Genomic DNA, 9,216 nt, shown 5'->3' with positions numbered 1-9,216 from the left:
GGATGGGTATTACGGCGCACAAAGCGCGCGTCTCAAACAATAGGCACGGCCGCGTGGCATGCCTGCAAAATCCGAGAAAACGCGCGCTGGTGGCATGTTGAGAGCCCTGGGAAAGATGGGATACGTGGGCAGGGAGGCTGAAACTCACTGAGCTTGTAGTCCAGCGGGATGGGTATTACGGTGCGCAAAGCGCGCGTCTCAAACAATAGGCACGGCCGCGTGGCATGCCTGCAAAATCCGAGAAAACGCGCGCTGGTGGCATGTTGAGAGCCCTGGCAAAGATGGGATACGTGAGCAGGGAAGCTGAAACTCACTAAGCTTGTAGTCCCGCGGGATGGGTATTACGGCGCACAAAGCGCGCGTCTCAAACAATAGGCACGGCCGCGTGGCATGCCTGCAAAATCCGAGAAAACGCGCGCTGGTGGCATGTTGAGAGCCCTGGCAAAGATGGGATACGTGGGCAGGGAGGCTGAAACTCACTGAGCTTGTAGTCCAGCGGGATGGGTATTACGGCGCGCAAAGCGCGCGTCTCAAACAATAGGCACGGCCGCGTGGCATGCCTGCAAAATCCGAGAAAACGCGCGCTGGTGGCATGTTGAGAGCCCTGGCAAAGATGGGATACGTGGGCAGGGAGGCTGAAACTCACTGAGCTTGTAGTCATGACGAGCTTTGCCCACCAAAAAATTTATGCAAATTAGGCTAAGCCGGATCTGAGTTCCGCCTGGCAATTATTAACTGTAAGAGAAGATCTCAGTTCGCGCCCACAGCACGTTCAAGGTGTTGCGGATGAAGTTTCTGTAATTACTTTTTGGCACTTTTCGGCGTCAAAATTGCATAGTTTGGGTAACCCAAAACCCTTAAGCTGACCTTTCTTGTCATAACACGAATGTTTTCCAGAAAGGGACACGCGGTAATGTCGGTGTCTCTCGTGTGCAGGCATTTTTTCAGGTAAAACCCTCGCGTGGAATCAACTCATGTTTAATTTAACGCTCCTTTTATGCGCACAATGTAAGCCAAAGCAATTTTATAGTTAAACGTAAAGATCAGAATATTTTCTTCTAAGGATGATAAATGATCGACGCTGAACTAAATTAAACGCTGAAGAAAATGCAAAACAGCATAACATGTAAAAGAGGAAATTTGGAAAAATACGAAGTTACGGAAACCATGAAAATCTTCGATTTTTAAGAAAGGAAATTTTTATAATTCCAAACTAAGTAAGCTTTTCTAGTGTTTCATTCTTTAAGGCTTTGTGTAGAGCGGGGCCTCTGTTTTATAAACCGTAAAACTTAGTGACAAGTGGAAAGGGCTCGCTCTTGGTTATAATACCAAAGAGTAGAGGGACACCACGGTGATCTTCCAGGTGTTTGATCATCGTCGCCGCTCGTGGTGTACTTCGCTACTTAGGTGAGCGAGATCGACGTTCTTCCTCTCTTTAATTCTGACAGCTGTGTGAAAGACCTGATCCTTACAATGAAAAACGGTCGATTGTGCTTTTTCAGTGGCGGCTTTAACGCTCGTCCATATTCAGCGCTTATCCTAAACATGCATGGCATCTCTAGCTATCTAGAAGACACGCTGCGATGTATTATTCGTCCATGTTCAACACAACTGCGCTAGTGAGATAGAGCATCGAAAGATCACATTGTTGCGCTCGAGGCAGAGTGCGCCAAGTTTGCCAAGTTCTACAATGGACAACAGATCGTACGGCCTCCCGCAAGAATAAGGACAAGGTCTATCAGTTACAAGCAATGGATAAGTGGAATTGTAAAAAGTTTTAATTCGTCCGTGCATCGAAAGGCCTCAAGGACATTAGATCGCATTCAATTCGAAAAGGAGGCCTGTGTGATAACATCAAAGCAAACGGATTTTTTATACTTTTAAGTCCTTGAAATTTCTTTACTTTTTCCTTAGAATTGTCCATATATTTAAGTAGTTCCTTTTTAGTTCCTGGCAGGTCCACACCAGCCTTTGGGTTGCCACAAACCGACCTGCCTTAACAAAAATTATATGTATGTATGTATGTATGTAAGGCCGATGGTATGTAATTTTGCTCTTTTCCGTTCTTCACACACTCGAATAGCTGTTAAAATTAAATTTAATTGCGGGTTGTGCAGTCAAAATGTAACGTCGCCCAACATGGTTTTAGTTAAACCAGTGTCTTCTGAGGCGCTTCCACCAAAATAATTTAGAAGGGAACAACAGCGCTAACCGATTTAATATCTTCTCAAGAACATGTCAAAGTCTATTAAAACGCAGAAATTAAAAATAGTAAGAATTGGTGGTTCATGTTAAAAATCATTAAAGAACAGTTCTCAGTTTGGCTCGATAGTGCTGTCACTTTGCACTAGTTGTTCATAATGACTTACTCATTACTTTCAGTATTTGTTCGAGCTTTTCTTCGACGAAATAGGAGACATACAAGAAATCGCAATTCACCTCTAAAACAAAAATAATAAGCTCTTCTCCCAATTGGACACCAGATATGACTGCGTAGTAATAATTGCGTTGTACGCGAAGTTGCAGTGTGAGAAAAATGAGTGAGGAAAATAATTCTAAGTGCTGTACAGCGCGGTTTTTAACATAGATTACCTAGCTAAATGACCTGCTTGTCTTAGATATTTATGATAATACAGGAAGGTCCCCAAGGAATACTAATAACCCGGCGTGTAATTTTGTGATTGACAAAACCTGATAATGCAGTTTTAAGTTTGAAAGGGCAAATCAGTTAGTACATTTCACTCCAGAAGTAAATAATCTCTTAACTTTCGTAATTATTATTTTGGTTTCAGGCAAATGATGTCGAGTTGAAAGATACTAAGTTCCTGAAACATACATCCAAGCTTTGTTAGCAGGCATGCCGAATGCTTTTATAAACGTGCGAGGGTAAAAATACATTTGCGGCCCCCTGTATGGAGAGAAAAATCCAAAGTTTTTTATTACAGGGATGGTAGAGTGAATGATGTTATTTCTGGTCTGAGTCATCAAAGTTCTGTACCATTAGAGTTAAGAAAAGCTATCGGGGGAATATGGAGGTTGCTGCAAGTAGTAGCTGTTAAACTCTCAACAAGCTTTACAGGCGGCCAATTAAAGAGCATGGGGCAAGAAATCAAGCACGATTCTCACCCAGTAAACTAAAATGGTTGTTGGCAATTGAGATGGGCGAGCAACCAGGGAATTTGCAGTAATCTGGTGGCCTGATCTTTTCTCAGGCACTAAAAATGGGAAACTGACCTTGCGATTTTATGTTCCTAAAGTGATACTTTGATTTCAATGATGTGTAGTACACAGTCTAGTTGACTTGTTCGTCATGTTTCCATAAATTTAGTAGCTGTTTCTTGGCAGTTTTTGTAAGTTTGTAAAATGTGTTTTGCATTTAGAGGAACAAACTTGTCTGTAGAAGGCTAAGATTAAACCCTGAATACAGCAAAATGACCCTGTAATATTAATGCAATTCATGTCTAGCTGGGCGCACTATACTCTGATGCCCTTCATTCTGTTGTAACCAAATTCAGAGGAAAAAAAAACACCTGGAGAAACTCTTAGAGGGATAATATCTGTGGACTTTCACCATTTCTATGGTCATCAGGAATGACAGAATAAAGCAGTAACTGTTCACAAAGTCTTAATTCACTTAACTGAAAGAATAATGAGTTGGAGGGAACTATAGATCATTTTTTTCCAAGCATCTCTAATAGTTCATGATGGAAATAATAATAACATTGATAACAATAATAATGATAATAATGATAATAATGATAATAATAATAATAACAATGATAACAATAATAATGATAATAATGATAAAAATATTTACAATAGTTAGAGAAATAATGTTCATTATCCTGATGGTTATAATTCCTATGATTATTTCCATTAATCTAAACATTATTATTATCATTCATATTACTATTATGATTATTTCAATGTTTATCTATGAACAAAATAGTGTTATTGTTAGTCTAGCTAAATGAGTATCCAAGTGATTGAAACTGGGGCAAAAACAAATTAAGAAAAGACAGAAAAACCCCAAAACTGTTCAGGACTGCAATTCTTGAGTTGGCTCATTGTGAAAGGTTTTGGGACTTCATTAAGCTAGTGCTGTCTGCAGTGGGCCCTGTGTCAAAGAGAGAAGAGTAGCAGCTGAATTAATAATAATAATGCTAAGGACAATGATAGCATTGATTGACCAAAGTCACCCTATGACTAATAACAGATGATATGTGACAAACAGCATGAGCAACACACTTTTCAAAACAAAAAGAGCAAGCTAAAACTGCCATCAGATAAAAATAATTGTCCATAAAAGACTGACAGCATAGAGCTGAAAAAAAAAAATAGGGACTGGTTCTGCCATCAGATAACAACAGTCCATAGACTGACCACCCAAGAGAAACAGAACAGATCGGTGGTTCTGCCATCAGATAACAACAGCCCATAATGGACTGACTACCCAAGAGAAACAGATCCACCTGTTAGTTCTGCCATCAGATAACAACAGTCCATGGACTAACTACCCAAGAGAAACAGAACTAGGCAGGTGGTTTTGAATCAGAAAACAACTATTTAAGACCTCTGTACAATGTGTCTTAGAAAATCTTCTGCATTCTAACAATCTATTGAAGAGACAAACTATCAGAAACACTTGAATTTCTATTTGGGGGGAGGGGGGAGGAATTAAATGAAAATCTACTTGCCTCAGCATGCCATCCTCACTGAGCAGCCTATTTCAATTTGAAAATGATGATCACAATCATAAAGATAATGATAATGATAACAATAACAAATCATTATTATTATCATTTATATTACTATTATGATTATTTCAATGTTTATCTATGAACAAAATGGTGTTATTGTTAGTCTAGCTGAATGAGTATCCAAGTAATTGAAACTGAGACAAAATAATCTCAAGAAAAGCCAGGAAAACCCCAAAAACTGTTCAGGACTGCAATTCTTGAGTTGGCTCATTATGAAAGGTTTTGGAACTTCATTAAGCTAGTGCTGTCTGTAGTGGGCCCTGTGGCAAAGAGAGAAGAGTAGCAGCTGAATCAACAATGATAATAATAATGAAGACAATGATAGCATTGATTGACCAAAGTGCCTCCGACTAATAACAGATGATACGTGACAAACAGCATAAGCAACACACTTTTCAAAACAAAAAGAGCAAGCTAAAACTGCCATCAGATAAAAATAACTGTCCATAAAAGACTGACAGCATTGAGCTGAAAAAAATAGGGACTGGTTCTGCCATCAGATAACAACAGTCCATAGACTGACCACCCAAGAGAAACAGAACAGATTGGTGGTTCTGCCATCAGATAACAACAGCCCATAATGGACTGACTACCCAAGAGAAACGGATCCACCTGTTAGTTCTGCCATCAGATAACAACAATCCATGGACTAACTACCCAAGAGAAACAGAACTAGGCAGGTGGTTTTGAATCAGAAAACAACTACTTAAGACAAGCCCTCTGAACAATGTGTCTTAGAAAATCTTCTGCATTCTAACAATCTATTGAAGAGAAAAACTATCAGAAACACTTGAATTTGTACTTGGGGGGAGGGGGGGTAAATAAATGAAAATCTACTTGCCTCAGCATGCCATCCTCATTGAGCAGCCTATTTCATTTTGAAAATGATTCAATCACAATCATAAAGATAATGATAACAATAACAAAATCATAATAATGATAATTATAATAATCATAACAATAACTACAATGACAAAGTCCGTGTTAGTCTGGCCTCTACCTTGCAGAAAATACAGCCCACCAACTGAAGCTGAATTCTTTAAAGGCATTGTATTGCAATTGGTCATTGAGGCACTCAAGCCACCTCACCACGACAAGGTACGAACATTGAGGTGGAAAAAAGGGTCTGTAAAATTGACTCCATGCTGATTCGAGATGAGAAATTTGTGTTCGAAGCTTCTTCAGTTCCACTCCAAGGGAATTTACTCTAGCTGATCTTTCGGTAAGTTAGGAAGCGAGCTCTTCGGAGTCGTGACTGAGTTTGGCGCCAAAAGATAAATTTTTCGCGCCTTCGGGCTCAAAGTCTAGCGTGGCGGAGTTCACCAGATTTACGATAGTCATAAACCCCGCAGATTTAATAAGTTCGTCGGGGTTTGTTTATTACGAAGAAGATAGACCAGCCATTAGACCGAACGTGAACACAACGTGAACGAGGTCGGGAATCCTGGCTAACCCCACTACTTCGAACGATGAGTTGGCCGGCTGAAGTTCCCGTGTCGCCACACTTTGGATTTCGTCGGGAAATATCTTAAATACATCGCATATGAAATATTTACGCAAAGGAACGTCACATACCTCTTTCAAAAGTAGATACCAATGCTTGCAAGGGTCAAGTGTGGCACTTGTAATCCTACAAAGACTCTGCGTGGTTAAGGTAGCCGGTGGAAAGCCGCACGTCGAAAATCCGACTGCCTCTATGACTTCATTTCGAATGGTTTCGAAATCGAAAACATGATGCTTTTCGACATTTCGACATGAAAAATCTCGTCGAGGTTTAATATTATAATATTGCTAAGCATTTAACAGGATACGAGGCCAAGTCGTGCGACCGCCACAGGTTTTGTACCAAAACAATAACATCGTGTACTACGATCGCAAAGCGTGAACACTGATCGATCCACCAAGTGACGCAATACTGGAAATTCGATGAGGTTGTTATTCAGGTCGTACGGCACATGAAAATTGCGATATCTTTTGTTACTGTTTTATGGCAAACCAAGCGAAAGAATCATACCTAAATAATCGAAAGAGAGGCTTTTCGAATACGGCGCCTCGCCGGTATTGCCTCTTCTGTGAAAAGGAAGGATCTTTGAAAGACTACGTGATTAAAAATGTCGTTATAAGGAAACAGGCAGAAACAGAGAAAACGCAGTATTTTATGACCATTACGCGCACAACAAACTTCATTTCATTTCATGATTTTGATTTTCATCGCCAACAGATGACCCCGCGTTAACTCGCACGCAATCGCGTATCTCTCGTGGATTCGTGGACGCTAATCTGTATAATTACATTGTGGTGTAATTAATGTGATGACATCCACCCAACGCCTTCTTCCCCAAACCTCGGCATCAGTTTACGATGCCTGCTGAGAATTTTTTTCTTGAGCAAAGCTCGTCATGCAGCGGGATGGGTATTACGGCGCGCAAAGCGCGCGTCTCAAACAATAGGCACGGCCGCGTGGCATGCCTGCAAAATCCGAGAAAACGCGCGCTGGTGGCATGTTGAGAGCCCTGGCAAAGATGGGATACGTGGGCAGGGAGGCTGAAACTCACTGAGCTTGTAGTCCAGCGGGATGGGTATTACGGCGCGCATAGCGCGTCTCAAACAATAGGCACGGCCGCGTGGCATGCCTGCAAAATCCGAGAAAACGCGCGCTGGTGGCATGTTGAGAGCCCTGGCAAAGATGGGATACGTGGGCAGGGAGGCTGAAACTCACTGAGCTTGTAGTCCACCGTGATGGGTATTACGGCGCGCAAAGCGCGCGTCTCAAACAATAGGCACGGCCGCGTGGCATGCCTGCAAAATCCGAGAAAACGCGCGCTGGTGGCATGTTGAGAGCCCTGGCAAAGATGGGATACGTGGGCAGGGAGGCTGAAACTCACTGAGCTTGTAGTCCAGCGGGATGGGTATTACGGCGCGCATAGCGCGTCTCAAACAATAGGCACGGCCGCGTGGCATGCCTGCAAAATCCGAGAAAACGCGCGCTGGTGGCATGTTGAGAGCCCTGGCAAAGATGGGATACGTGGGCAGGGAGGCTGAAACTCACTGAGCTTGTAGTCCAGCGGGATGGGTATTACGGCGCGCAAAGCGCGCGTCTCAAACAATAGGCACGGCCGCGTGGCATGCCTGCAAAATCCGAGAAAACGCGCGCTGGTGGCATGTTGAGAGCCCTGGCAAAGATGGGATACGTGAGCAGGGAAGCTGAAACTCACTGAGCTTGTAGTCCAGCGGGATGGGTATTACGGCGCACAAAGCGCGCGTCTCAAACAATAGGCACGGCCGCGTGGCATGCCTGCAAAATCCGAGAAAACGCGCGCTGGTGGCATGTTGAGAGCCCTGGCAAAGATGGGATACGTGGGCAGGGAGGCTGAAACTCACTGAGCTTGTAGTCCAGCGAGATGGGTATTACGGCGCGCAAAGCGCGCGTCTCAAACAATAGGCACGGCCGCGTGGCATGCCTGCAAAATCCGAGAAAACGCGCGCTGGTGGCATGTTGAGAGCCCTGGCAAAGATGGGATACGTGAGCAGGGAAGCTGAAACTCACTGAGCTTGTAGTCCAGCGGGATGGGTATTACGGCGCACAAAGCGCGCGTCTCAAACAATAGGCACGGCCGCGTGGCATGCCTGCAAAATCCGAGAAAACGCGCGCTAGTGGCATGTTGAGAGCCCTGGCAAAGATGGGATACGTGAGCAGGGAAGCTGAAACTCACTGAGCTTGTAGTCCAGCGGGATGGGTATTACGGCGCACAAAGCGCGCGTCTCAAACAATAGGCACGGCCGCGTGGCATGCCTGCAAAATCCGAGAAAACGCGCGCTGGTGGCATGTTGAGAGCCCTGGCAAAGATGGGATACGTGGGCAGAGAGGCTAAAACTCACTGAGCTTGTAGTCCAGCGGGATGGGTATTACGGCGCGCAAAGCGCGCGTCTCAAACAATAGGCACGGCCGCGTGGCATGCCTGCAAAATCCGAGAAAACGCGCGCTGGTGGCATGTTGAGAGCCCTGGCAAAGATGGGATACGTGGGCAGGGAGGCTGAAACTCACTGAGCTTGTAGTCCAGCGGGATGGGTATTACGGCGCGCAAAGCGCGCGTCTCAAACAATAGGCACGGCCGCGTGGCATGCCTGCAAAATCCGAGAAAACGCGCGCTGGTGGCATGTTGAGAGCCCTGGCAAAGATGGGATACGTGAGCAGGGAAGCTGAAACTCACTGAGCTTGTAGTCCAGCGAGATGGGTATTACGGCGCACAAAGCGCGCGTCTCAAACAATAGGCACGGCCGCGTGGCATGCCTGCAAAATCCGAGAAAACGCGCGCTGGTGGCATGTTGAGAGCCCTGGCAAAGATGGGATACGTGGGCAGGGAGGCTGAAACTCACTGAGCTTGTAGTCCAGCGGGATGGGTATTACGGCAAGCAAAGCGCGCGTCTCAAACAATAGGCACGGCCGCGTGGCATG

At 44.2% G+C, this 9,216-nt stretch overlaps 1 long non-coding RNA gene across 1 annotated transcript; it reads right to left on the bottom strand.

Moving 5' to 3' along the window:
• Window positions 1-1,887: 1,887 nt before the first annotated feature.
• Window positions 1,888-7,159, bottom strand: LOC148715983 (uncharacterized). Its single transcript, XR_015995727.1, has 2 exons — window positions 6,336-7,159; window positions 1,888-5,628 (listed from the first exon to the last, which is right to left on the bottom strand). It is a non-coding gene; the product is annotated as an uncharacterized LOC148715983 (long non-coding RNA).
• Between the last annotated feature and the right edge of the window lie 2,057 nt (window positions 7,160-9,216).

This window comes from Stylophora pistillata, unplaced genomic scaffold, assembly GCF_964205215.1.
Source record: "Stylophora pistillata unplaced genomic scaffold, jaStyPist1.2 SCAFFOLD_376, whole genome shotgun sequence".
NCBI classification, from domain to species: domain Eukaryota; kingdom Metazoa; phylum Cnidaria; class Anthozoa; order Scleractinia; family Pocilloporidae; genus Stylophora; species Stylophora pistillata.
The sequence above is the reverse complement of the archived record's forward strand: the minus strand, read 5'-3'. Positions and strand labels throughout refer to the sequence as shown.